Source organism: Balaenoptera borealis (assembly GCF_965194805.1).
Source record: "Balaenoptera borealis genome assembly, chromosome: X".
Classification (NCBI taxonomy): Eukaryota; Metazoa; Chordata; class Mammalia; order Artiodactyla; family Balaenopteridae; genus Balaenoptera; species Balaenoptera borealis.
Window position 1 is genome coordinate 123314324 of NC_138881.1, and position 13576 is coordinate 123327899.

Below are 13576 nucleotides of genomic sequence, written 5' to 3' on the forward strand. Positions count from 1 at the left end.
CAGTCTGTCTTCCCCTGTTGCATTGACCAAGCTGGCTGAGTATCCCATCATGTGTAGGTACAGGATAATGGCATTTCCATCAGCCTGAATGCTGGAGGACAGTGCTTTTTAATGTTACCGGATCTATATTTCCCATACAGCATATGTAAGAAATCAACTTTTGTTAAACCACTGAGGTTTTTGAACAATTTGTTTTTAAAACAAATTTGTAACCTATTCCATCCTGTCTAATACAAAGCTGCATGTCTAAAGCTCAGGAATGATATCTGGGCTACACATGGAGATTGGGAATCACTGATATATAGGTGTAACTGAAGCCATGGAAATGTATGGGACCACCCAGGGGGGATGAGTAGAATGGAAGCGAAATGGGCTGAGGACAGGAACAAGAACTCCAGAATTTAAGGGCAAGGTAGAGGAAGATAAGCCTACAAAGAAGAATTAGAAAGATTTGTCAGAGAGATAGGAAGAAAGAAAAGAGGAGTGTGGTGTCATGGGAATGAAGTGAGGAGAGTTTCCAGACTGCCAAACATGCAAATGATTTGGCAGCAAGGAGGTGTTTAAAGGTCTGGGTGAGACCATTTTCGGAGTAGGACTGACCTGTAGAATCTAAGTTAACTTTGAACCGGTGATTGGGAAGCATGATAGTTAATTTTATGTGTCAACTTGACTGGGCTAAGGGATACCTATAAGGCTGGTAAAACCTTATTTCTGGATGTGTCTGTGAGGGTGTTTATGGGAGATATTTACATTGGACTCAGTAGACTAAGTAAAGAGATCCACCCTCACCAATGTGGGTGGGAATCATGCGATCCACTGAGGACCCAAATAGAACAAAAAGGTGGAGCAAGGGCTAATTTGCTATCTGTTCTTGAGCTGGGACATCCATATTCTCCTGCCGTCAGTCACTGGAGCTCCTGGTTCTCGGGCTTTCAGACACTGGGGCTTACACCAGTGCCTTCCCTCCCCTCCTCCCAGATTCTCAGACCTTTGGACTCTGATTGAATTACACCACCCACTCTCCTGGTTCTCTATATTCCAGATGGCAGATTATAGAACTTACCTGCATCCATAGTCATGTGAGCTAATTCCCATTATCTCCTATCTATCTATCTGTCTATCTATCTATCTATCTATCTATATTGGTTCTGTTTTTCTGGAGAATGCTGTTTAATATAGGAAGTGAGTATGGCAAGAAAGTAAATGTGGGCTATACATTTAGGAAGATTAATTTCAAGTGGAAAGAAAGGGGGGTTGAGAAAAAAAAAAGAGGGAGAAAAAGAATGTCATTTCACTAGCTAGAGAAGGATGTAGGGAGGAAGAAGTTGATGATACCATAGTTATTACTCATATAGTCCTGCTGGCATTGAGTTTGGGGCAGTAGTCCAATGTGGCCCTGAGAGGTTTCCATGGTGAACACTCCTGAACCAAGAGGGAGGTTTAGTAGCTGGGAGGAATCTACACAGAGGACTGATCTTTATCAAAAAGATGATCCCTAAGAAGGAGCCCGGGATCTGTCTGCCATGAGAGTAGTACCGAGGATTTAAGGTCATGGGTTGAGAGCCAGGAAGCAGTGACAAGAATGAGCTCTCTACGCACCAAACTGAAGAGCTGCTGGGTCATACAGTTTTCAAACTGGGACAAGTCAGCCTGTGGAGGGAGGACTAGAAGGGCTGAAATCACAAAGCTTAACAAATAGGAGCAAAGGGTGAGCCTGGAACCTAACTGATGATGTATGAGTCAGAGAACAGGTCAAGAAGCGGGCCAGGTAGGGACAGGAGGGGCAAGTGAGGAATGACTCATTGGAAGGAGATTTTGAAGTGGGGGCAGTGCCCTTGGCTCCTCCCTTTTTGGCTCTTAAGGTCCTGGCTCCAGGTGTTATGGCACAAGTGAAAGGCACGCAGCAGGACTGTGGAAACTGAGGACTCCGATATAGCTTTGGCATTGCCCTATAAATTAGAACATTTCCCTCAAATGTTAAAAATTTCTGAAATAATACATAATGTAAAAATTGCTTTAAATTTTGGCCAAATTAATAATAGAAATTAGGTAGATATTCTGACTAGACCACAAGCCCCATAAGGGCAGGGCTTTTGTCCATCGGGTTCATCCCTGTATCCTTACTGCTAGGAATAGTATCTGGCTACAAGTAGGTGATCAATAAATGCTGAATGAATTAGCAGCGTGGGTGAATCAGCTTCAATGAAGAAAGGGGATTTGAGGAAGCAGTGTGAAGAGAAAATGGACCAAGATGCTGAGAGATAAACTAGCTTAGAAACAGCAATAGCAAAGCCTTCAGATGGATGTTGTGGAAGAAGGTAGAATTTAAGATCAAGAACAGGGAATTGTAGGAATTGTAGCATCTTCTAGAACAGCTGAAAGCCAGGAATGACAATAGCAGCCTAAAGCAGACCAGAGAGGACACAAAAAGGAGATGATTCAGTTAAAGCAAAAAGAAATACCCAATATCCATTCCCTCTCCCAGTAAACTTTGTGTATTTCAAGTACCATCACTGGATGGTCATATAGGTCTTTAACAATGATCTGGAGTTTCAGCTTTGGTGATCTTAAAGAAGAACGTTCTCAAGTAGGAAGTCTTAAACTGAGGAAGAGAGGGAACAGATTGTATTGACAAATGAGTGGCTGCACACGTGTCATACCAACACTAGCCACACTTGACAGACTTCGATGTGTCAGGCTCTTTATATACATTATTTCTAATCCCTTCGGCAGTCCTCCAAGGTGAATGTTATTATCCCTGTTATACAGATGGAGAAACTGTGAGGCTCAGAAGGAATAAGTACCTTGCCTCAGGGCCTGCACTAAGAAGTGGTGGAGCTGAGATTCTCAGCCACTGTGTTGGGCTCCTGCCTTACACCCAGACAGTTCTCCCACGAAGAAGGAACAGCAATAGCTGGAATCACCTCATGGATTTCCCTTGTACAGGTTTCTAGGGAATCAGCAATTCAAGAGTATGGCTATGATTGTCACAGTTGAACTTCTACTTACTTCTGAAAACACAGGGGTCTTGTGGGATAATGTCAGAGGATGGGGGAGCAAATACCAGGTTAAATCACCATGATTTCTGGACTCATCCCCCAGAGAGGCTTTCCCTACACAGCAGAGGACACTGGTGCCACATGGCACACAGAAAAAGAAAATGGTTGAAGAAGTACTATTAATCAAGAGCCCTATGCACCCACTTTGTAGAGTTGTCATGAGCATTAAATGAGTTAATACAAGTAAAGCATTTATTGGGTTAGCCAAAAAGTTCGTTCGTTTTTTTCCATAAGATGACTCTAGTAGCCCTTAGTTGTCTTTAACTTCATTCGAAACAATTTTGGTGGTTGTATTGTGACAGCTGTCATATCGGCGTGCATGAAAAAAAAAAGCTTATCAAAATTGGTGAATTTTTTTGTAGCCATTTTAATATTGAAGATGGAAGAAAAAAAGCAACATTTTTGGCATATTATGCTTTATTATTTCAAGAAAGGTAAAAACGCAACTGAAACGCAAAAAAAAAAAAAAAAGATTTGTGTAGTGTATGGAGAAGGTGCTTTGACTGATCAAACGTGTCAAAAGTGGTTTGTGAAGTTTCGCACTGGAGATTTCTCTCTGGACAATGCTCCATGGTCGGGTAGACCAGTTGAAGTTGATAGCGATCAAATCGAGACATTAATTGAGAACAGTCAACGTTATACCACGCAGGAGATGGCCGACATACTCAAAATATCCAAATCAAGCATTGAAAATCATTTACACCAGCTTGGTTATGTGAATCGCTTTGATGTTTGGGTTCCACATAAGTTAAGCAAAAAACCTTCTTGACCGTATTTCCACAGGCGATTCTTTACTTAAATGTAACAAAAACGTTCCAGTTTATAAAACAAATTGTGACAGGCAATGAAATGTGGATACTGTACAATAATGTGGAACGGAAGAGTTCGTGGGGCAAGTGAAATGAACAACCACCAACCACACCAAAGGCCGGTCTTCATCCAAAGAAGGTGATGTTGTGTACACGGTGGGATTGGAAGGGAGTCCTCTATTATGAGCTCCTTCTGGAAAACCAAACGATTAATTCCAACAAGTACTGCTCCCAATTAGACCAACTGAAAGCAGCACTCGATGAAAAGCGTCTGGAATTAGTCAACAGAAAACGCATAATCTTCCATCAGAATAACACAAGACCGCATGTTTCTTTGATGACCAGACAAAAACTGTTACAGCTTGGCTGTGAAGTTCTGATTCATACGCCGTATTCACCAGACATTGCACCTTCGGATTTCCATTTACTTCGGTCTTTACAAAATTCTCTTAATGGAAAAAATTTCAATTCCATGGAAGACTGTAAAAGGCACCTGGAACAGTTCTTTGCTCAAAAAGATAAAAAGTTTTGGGAAGATGGAATTATGAAGTTGCCTGAAAAATGGCAGAAGGTAGTGAAACAAAATGGTGAATATGTTGTTCAATAAATTTCCTGGTGAAAAGGAAAAATGTGTCATATTTTTACTTTAAAACCGAACGAACTTTTGGGCCAACCCAATAGAACAGTGCCTGGCACACAGTAAACCCCCGATAAATGTTAGCGGTTGTCATTGTCATTGTTGCCACCATCATCATCGTCATTGCCAACCAAGCACAAACTGAGCAAGGCTGTACTGAATGTACATTTTTTCACTTGGCATCTCCAGCAAGGGTCCTGATTGACAGCAGCAGAGGCTTCTTCACAAGGTAAGGAAGTGCCTTGGGCAATAGGAGGAAGACCGTGAAAACAGTGGCACTGCACCCAAGTAGAAGTGTTGGAGTGAAGCAGTGGAGAGTTCTTGCCGAGACTGAGGATATCTCTGTCGTCCTGATACTAGGAGCTTGCTGTGCAATCTTGGGCAAAATATTTACCCTCTCTGAACCTCAGTTTTTTCATCTGTATGTTGGAGATAGTTATGGTTGGCAGTTAGAATTCTCTCTGCCCCTTGAAAATCTATGATATAATTATATTGGGTGTAGATCACAGCAAGATGGATTTGATAACCAAATATGATACACTCCTTATAATGGAAACTGCCAAAATCATTTGAACTATTGATTTATAAAGATGGTTTTGTCAAAGAGCTTGAGAAGGAGAATCAAACTGAAAAAAACAAGTAATTACAATGTACTGCATGTCAAAAATGTTATATATGTGGAATAATAATACAACATATAACCTTTGGGGACTGGCTTTTTTGACTAAGCATAATGCCCTGGAGATTCATCTAAGACGTTGTATGTATTGCTGAATAGTATTCCATGGTATGGATGTACCACAGTCTGTTTGTCTATTCATTTGGTGGAGGGTATTTGAGTTTTCAGTTTGGGATTTTACAAATAAAGCTGCTATGAACATTTGTGTACATGTTTTTGTGTGAACTTAAATTTTCACTTATTTGGGGGTAAATATCCACGGATGCAATTGCTGGGCTGTATGGTAACTGCATGGTTAGTTGTTTTTTTTTTTTTTTTTTTTTTTTTTTTTTTGAGTGGTTAGATTTGTAGAATTTCATTTTAATATTTTTGAGAAAAAATTTAAATTGAGGTAACTTTGGTTTATAACTTTATATGTTTCATGTGTAGGCATGTTTAGTTTTATAAGAAACTGCCAATATTTTATTCCAGCATGGCTGTATCATATTACATTCATATCATCAATGGATGAGTGATCCAATTTCTCCACATCCTTGCCACCATTTGGTGTTGTCACTTTTTAAAATTTTAGCTATTCTGATAGGTGTTTAGTGATATCTCAACGTGGTTTTAATTTTTATTTATTTATTTATTTATTTATGGCTGTGTTGGGTCTTCGTTTCTGTGCGAGGGCTTTCTCCAGTTGCGGCAAGCGGGGGCCACTCTTCATCGCGGTGCGCGGGCCTCTCACTATCGCGGCCTCTCTTGTTGCGGAGCACAGGCTCCAGACACGCAGGCTCAGTAATTCTGGCTCACGGGCCTAGTTGCTCTGCGGCATGTGGGATCCTCCCAGACCAGGGCTCGAACCCGTGTCCCCTGCATTGGCAGGCAGACTCTCAACCACTGCGCCACCAGGGAAGCCCCTCAACGTGGTTTTAATTTGTATTTCCCTGATGGTTAATGATGTCGAACATATTTTTATGTGCTTATTTGTCATCTTTATATCCTCTTCCCTGAAATGTCTCTTCATATCTTTTGCCCATTTGTATATCCTGGAGAACAGATTAGTGGCTGCCAGGGGTTAGGGATGGGGTGGGGTGGGTGGAGGAGGAAGGTGGGTATGGTTGTAAATGACCAACACAAGAGATCCTTGTGGTGATGGAACTAGTCTGTGTCTTGACTGTAGTGATTGTCACAAGAGCCTACAAATTGATAAAATTACATAGAACTGAATACTCATGTACACACACACATGCGTGTACACACAAATGAGTACAAGTAAAATGGGAGAAATCTGAATAAGATAGGTAGACTATATCAATATCAGTATTCTGGTTGTGATCTTGTACTATAGTTCTGCAAAACATTACCATCGGGGGCACTGGGCAAAATACATGGTATCTTTCTGTATTATTTATTACAACTGCATGTGAATCTACAATTATCTCAATAAAATTTACAATTAAAAATTTAATTAGAGACAGTATCTGTATTAAATGCCTTGCTCATTTGTTCCATAAGACATCACCCTCTTACTATTAATAAAAATCTGGTAGATAGATTTTTTCAGTGGATTAGGATCATTTGACCTAGCCTAAACAGAGATGAAAGGAATAAGTAGAGTGTAGGTAACCACCTGTAATAGTTTAGGAGATCTTAGGCACCATTAATGATTAATTAATCATGTAATTTGCTTAAGATCTGTCTTCTTATGTAGCTTTTTGTATGCAAAGCCCATGTCTGCATATTTTACTTATTTATTGCCTGGCTACACGCTAGTAGATGCTCAATAAATATACTAGCTGGATGAATGAATGAATGAAAGAATGAGTGGATGAATGAATGTTGTCCCAGAGAAATTTGTCAAATGCAAATGCGAACTTCCAGAGGACAATGGAGCACAAGATTAGCAATTACAATGAGACCAAGTTTATTTGGCACCAACATGACTAGCTTTCATTTTTCTCAGATCATAAAACTAAAATATACTCATTGTAGACAATGTGAAAAACACAAAAAGTATGAAGTCATAAATAAATGATTTAATAATTTCACCACTAAGAATTACTTGTTAATGCTTTGGCTTTTTCCCTCCAGTCTTATATATGTATATTGCATACATGCGTACACATGTACACACACCTGTACACACATATTTTCTCTTTTGTGAACTGCTGTACCTGACCTTGATCTTTCTTTCCATTGGGGTCAGAGTGTTTTGCTTTTCAATTTGTATTAGCTCTTTATATATTAAGGATAACTACCTTTTGCCACATTTGTTATTAATCATTTTCTTAGTTTATTATTTGCATTTTAATTTTGTTTATGATCATGGGCATTCAGGAGTGTAAGATTTGCATTCAGGCGATGTATGGCTGTTTTTCTTAAAGAGGCAGTGCATCAGAGAGTGTAGCTTTGAGTTGGAAATTGGACTCTGCCAATTGTTAGCTGGGTGACCCTGGGCAACGAAATTACCTTATATTTCTAAGACTCAGTTTCATTACCTGTAAAATATGAATAATGATACCTAAATTATAGTTTGTCAGGGCTAGAAATAATGTCCTCATCAATAACATGGGGAATATACAGTCTCTACTTGATAGCTTTGATGTGAGAGATTCAATGAGATAATGCATACAAAAAGTTAGCACAGCTTTCAGAACCTTCCTGCCTCCGCGTTCAGACCTTGCCGCTCCAGCCTCCGGGCCCCGTCCCATCCTTCCAGCCTGCGACCAGCAGCAGAGAAAAACTAATTACATATCATTTTCTTGCCCCGTACACACTTTGAGGCGAGCAAAAAGATTACAATAAAAATTTTTTTAAATTTATTTATTTATTTTTGGCTGTGTTGGGTCTTCGTTTCTGTGTGAGGGCTTTCTCTAGTTGCGGCGAGCAGGGGCCACTCTTCATCGCGGTGCGCGGGCCTCTCTTGTTGTGGAGCACAGGCTCCAGACGCGCAGGCTCAGTCGTTGTGGCTCACGGGCCTAGTTGCTCTGCGGCATGTGGGATCTTCCCAGACCAGGGCTCGAACCCGTGTCCCCTGCATTGGCAGGCAGATTCTCAACCACTGCGCCACCAGGGAAGCCCTACAATAAATTTAAAAATGAGGGAAATTGTGCACATCCAGGCCAGTCAGTGTGGCAATCAGATCGGTGCCAAGTTCTGGGAGGTGATCAGTGATGAACATGTCATTGAACCCACTGGCACCTATCATGGGGATAGCGACCTGCAGCTGGACCGCATCTCTGTGTACTACAATGAAGCCATAGGTGGCAAATATATTCCTCATGCTATCTTGGTGGATCTAGAACCCGGGACCATGGACTCTGTTCGCTCAGGTCCTTTTGGTCAGATCTTCAGACCAGGCAACTTTGTTTTTGGTCAGTCTGGGGCAGGCAACAACTGGGCCAAGGGCCACTATAAAGAGGGGGCTGAGCTGGTTGGCTCGGTCCTGGATGTGGTTCGGAAGGAGGCTGAGAGCTGTGACTGCCTACAGGGCTTCCAGCTGACCCACTCACTGGGCAGGGGCACAGGCTCTGGAATGGGCACCTTGCTCATCAGCAAGATCCGTGAAGAGTATCCTGACCGCAGCATGAACACCTTCAGTGTGGTGCCCTCACCCAAAGTGTCCGACACCGTGGTTGAGCTCTACAATGCCACCCTCTCCGTCCATCAGCTGGTGGAGAACACTATGAGACCTACTGCATTGACAACGAGGCCCTTTACGACATCCGCTTCCGCACCCTGAAGCTGGCCACGCCAACCTACGGGGACCTGAACCACCCCGTCCTGGCCACCATGAGTGGTGTCACCACCTGCCTCTGCTTCCCTGGCCAGCTCAGTGCTGACCTCCGCAAGCTGGCAGTCAACATGGTGCTCTTCCCATGTCTCCACTTTTTCATGCCTGGCTTTGCCCCTCTAACCAGCCGTGGAAGCCAGCAGTATCGGGCCCTCACTGTGCCGGAGCTCACCCAGCAGCTCTTCGATGCCGAGAACATGATGGCTGCCTGTGACCCCCGCCATGGCCGGTACCTCACCGTGGCTGCTGTCTTCCGTGGGCGGATGTCCATGAAGGAGGTGGATGAGCAAATGCTCAACGTGCAGAACAAGAACAGCAGCTACTTCGTGGAATGGATCCCCACCAATGTCAAGATGGCCGTCTGTGACATCCCACCCTGTGGCCTCAAGATGGTGGTCACCTTCGTTGGAAACAGCACAGCCATCCAGGAGCCGTTCAAGTGCATCTCAGAGGGGTTCATTGCCATGTTCCGCCGGAAGGCCTTCCTCCACTGGTACACAGGTGAGGGCATGGACGAGATGGAGTTCACCGAGGCTGAGAGCAACATGAATGACCTCGTCTCCGAGTACCAGCAGTACGAGGATGCCACCGCAGAAGAGGAGGAGGATTTCGGTGAGGAGGCCGAAGAGGAGGCCTAAGGCCGAGTCCCTATCACCTCAGGCTTCTCAGTCCCCTCCGCCTTCTTCCTCAACCGCCCCTTTCCTCTCCCTCAGAATTTGCGTTTTCTGCCTCTGTCTTGTTTTTTCTTTTTCTGGGGGGGTGGTTCTAGAACAGTGCCTGGCACATAATAGGCGCTCAATAAATATCTGTTGTTTGTTGAATGTCTCCTCTCTCTTTCCACTCTGGGGAACCTAGATTTCTGCCATTCTGGGTAACCCTGTATTTCCTTCTGGTGCCCACTCCTCTCATCTGTCCAGTTAACATTTCCCTCTCTGTTTTCGAGATAACCTTTCAAGAAGCTGGGTCTCATCAAATCCCATTCAGAACCATGTGCTGGTAACCCGGATAGATGACCACCATCCTAGGCCCATGTGGTAGCCCAGGGGAAAGGAAACCAAGCAGCAGGTAGAAGTCCCTACCGGGAAGGGGTGGGGTTTTGGAGAGGGGTATCCAGGCTACTGAAGTCCTAGTTTCCAGATACCTCCCTGCTCCTCTCTCAGCTTCTGGGGAGGTGTTAACAGTATTATCTCCATTTTCAGTCTCCCTCCAAGGACTGTCCTGAGCTATTTCCTTTGCAAGGTTCTGGCCACCACACTGTCAAGGGGGATCCTTCCCTCTTCCACTTTACCTCCTTCATAATGTTGGATTCCTTCCTTTCCCCTGGTCAGAAAAGGGGGTCAAGAGGAGCAAGAGAGAGAGACTAGCCTTGGTCTCTAAGCCTCCAGAAAGCCCCTCCCCAGCCTTATCTTTTCTTACAGAAAAAAATGAATATCAGCCCTTCTGTACCTATATGGAAAGCTATGTGCTGCCACCTAAATGTCATTCCCCAGAGAGGGGACAGGGCACCCTCCATCTTTTGGCAACATCTCATCTCTTACTTTTGCTATTGTCTTCCCCCTACCCTTGGTTTTGTCCTATTCTACACTTCAGATTTCTATTGTGTTGAACTTGCTGCTTTTTTTCATATTGAAAAGATGACATTGCCCCAAGAGCCAAAAATAAACAGAAATTGGAAAAAAAAAAGTTAGCACAGTACCTGGCACATGATGTGTTCAATGTTAGCTATTATTCCTCTACTGAATTTACCCATAGGAATTCTTTTTCATTCTGCTGGAGAATACCCATCTATATTTTTTATCATATATATATATATATATTTTAAACTGTTAACTATTTTTTCCTTTGTCTCTTTAATCCATTTGGAATTTGTTTTGGAGTGATGTTGTAGCTCTCCACCTGAATCACTGCACAATTTATTGAATGGCTATCTTTTGTTGGTTGAAATATCCCCTAGCTTTTTTGTCATTTCTGAGAATCTGAGATGTTTTGTAAACTTTGCTTCGATGTTTCTGAGAGCTGATGCATCAGAATCTGGTGTGGGTATAGATTTGCGACAAGGTCTTCATGATGGAAGTTTTTTGCAACGTTACCTCAGTAAAAATAATTGTAAATGGTACAACACATTTTCTACTCAGAAGAACTGTTTGGTAATCGTTTGGGGTTTGGCTAAGCTAGAACCCTGCTCCCCAAAATGGACCTGCAATATCAGCATAGTGTGGGAGCTGGTTAGAAATGCAGAATCTCAGGCCCTGCTCCGGACCTGCTGAATCAGAATCTGCATTTTAGCAAGAGCACATAAAAGTCTGAGGAATACTAAGCTAGACCACACTTTAATATCTATAAAGACGCACATATACACACACACACTTTTTTTTGCAAAGTAATGCGTATCATTGTATAATATTTGGAAATCCTAGTTAAGTGTAAAATAAAAATTACATAGAATCCAACCACCTAGCGTTAGCTCCTGTGAATATTGTATTTTTCTCGAGAATTTTATTCATTATTTTTTAGATTGGCATTTCAGTGCACATAAGGCTGTGCATCCAGATAATTACCTGGCATTTCCACATGTACCAAATATTCTTTGAAATAATGGTTTTTAGTGGCTGCCTGATGATCCATCCTATGGATAAGGCTTCATTTTCTCAGCCATAACTCCACTGTTAAACAGTCAAGTTGTTTCTATCTCTTTGGTATTGTGCTGTGAACATTCTTGTACATGCATTTTGAATAAATATCTGCTTAACTCCTAAAGATAGAGTCGTACAGGATTAAAGAGTAGGAATGATCGTAGGAATATTGATACATATAGACTAATGGGTGCAACAATTTACCCTTCACGGCAGTGAACAAACATGCCTGCTGTGGTATCTCTTCTGGCCAGCATTTCTTTAAGTTCTTGATTTTGAAATGATTATAGATTCATAAGAAGTTGGAAAAGCAGTACTAGAGTCCCTTGAGCCCTTCACCCAGCCTCCCAATGGTGACATCTTAAATAACCATAGTACAGTATCAAAGCCAAGAAATTGACATCCATTGGTACAGTACTGTTAATTAGACCACAGATCTTATTCAGATTCTCACCAGTTTTTATGTGCACTTGTGTGTGCGTGTGTGTGTGTGTAGCTCTAGGCCGTTTGATTCGTATATAGAGTTGTGTAATCACCATCGTTGTCAGGATATGGAAGTGTTCTCTCACTGCAAAGGAACTCCCTTGTACGGCCCCTTTAAAGTCACGCTCATCTCCTGCTTCAGTCCCTGTCCCCTGGCAACCATTAATCTCTTCTTCATCTTTATGGTTTTGTCATTTCAAGGGTGTTATATAAATGCAAGCATACAGTATGTAACCTTTTGAAATTGGCTTTTTTTCACTCAGAATGATGCACTTGAGATCCATTCAAGTTAATGCATGTATCAATATTTCATTGCTTTTTATTGCTGAGTAGTATTCCATTATGGGTATGTAACAGAGTTTGTACCAGGGATATTTTGGTTGCTTCCACTTTTCAACTACTATGAATAAAGCTTCATGAACATTCATGTATAGGTTTTTGAGTGGACATAAGTTTTCATTTCTCTGAGATAAATGCCCAAGAGTGCAATTGTTGGGTTGAATGGTAAATGGATATACAGTTTTATAAGACACTGCCATACTCCCTTCTAGAGTGGCTATTCCATTTTACATTCTCACCAGCAATGTACGAGTGATCCAGTTTCTCCACATTCTTACCACTTTTGGTGTTGTCACTGTTTTTGATTTTAGCCATTCTGATAGGTAGGTAGTAATACCTTAATGTACATTTCTCTACTGACCAACCTTGCATACTTTTCCATGTGTTTATTTGTCACCCACAGCTTCTCTTTGGTGAATTGTCTGTTCATTTCTTTTGTATAATTTCTCATTGGATTTTTACTTTTTACTGTTGAATGTTAATAGTATTTATATACTCTGTTTAAGGTCCGTAGTCTAGTTCACAGTGTTTTACTGATGTCAGTTTCCTGATTTTAATATTGTAGTAGAGTTATAGAAAATGTCGCCATTGGTGGAGACTGGGTTAATAGTTCTGAGGCTCTGATACTCAAGCGGTTAACTTTTTCAGATATGGTGTTTGCAGATATTTTCCCTGGTTTGTAATTTTGGGTTTTATCCTCCTAACAGAGTCTTTGCTCTTTAAAAACAGAGCAAAATTTTTACACAGTTTACTGAGAAGAATAGACAAGAAGCTGCAAGTGGAGTGTGGAGAGATGCTCGACTGGTAGCTCTTTTGTAGTGTATGTAAGCAGACGTGCAAATATTCCTCGTCACCTTAGTGGTATTGCTCTGATCTGGCCTCATCTGCCTCGGTTGCAGAGCCCACTCTGCTTTGAGATTCCTCTCTTGGGCAGGAAGTATATAAAGTCTCCCTACCTCAGACGGCCTTCAGCTTCTCGTCCAGTTCCATTCTTTCTGCTCGATGTTTTTCGATCTCTTGTTGTATAAGACTTCTGCTTGGCTTAATGCCTCCAGAAGCCTGGGTTCCCAGCCTCTCCCTGATGGCTGGCACTGACCCAATGCCAGTCTCCTTCCTTTGCTTACTCTTCTGGTCTTGGCTTCTAACACACCTGATCTGC

At 42.1% G+C, this 13576-nt stretch overlaps 1 pseudogene across 1 annotated transcript; it reads left to right on the forward strand.

Moving 5' to 3' along the window:
• Positions 1 to 6118: 6118 nt before the first annotated feature.
• LOC309620081 (tubulin beta-5 chain pseudogene) lies at positions 6119 to 9783 on the forward strand (annotated as a pseudogene). The gene has a single exon. The product of its transcript is annotated as a tubulin beta-5 chain pseudogene (transcript).
• Positions 9784 to 13576: the final 3793 nt, after the last annotated feature.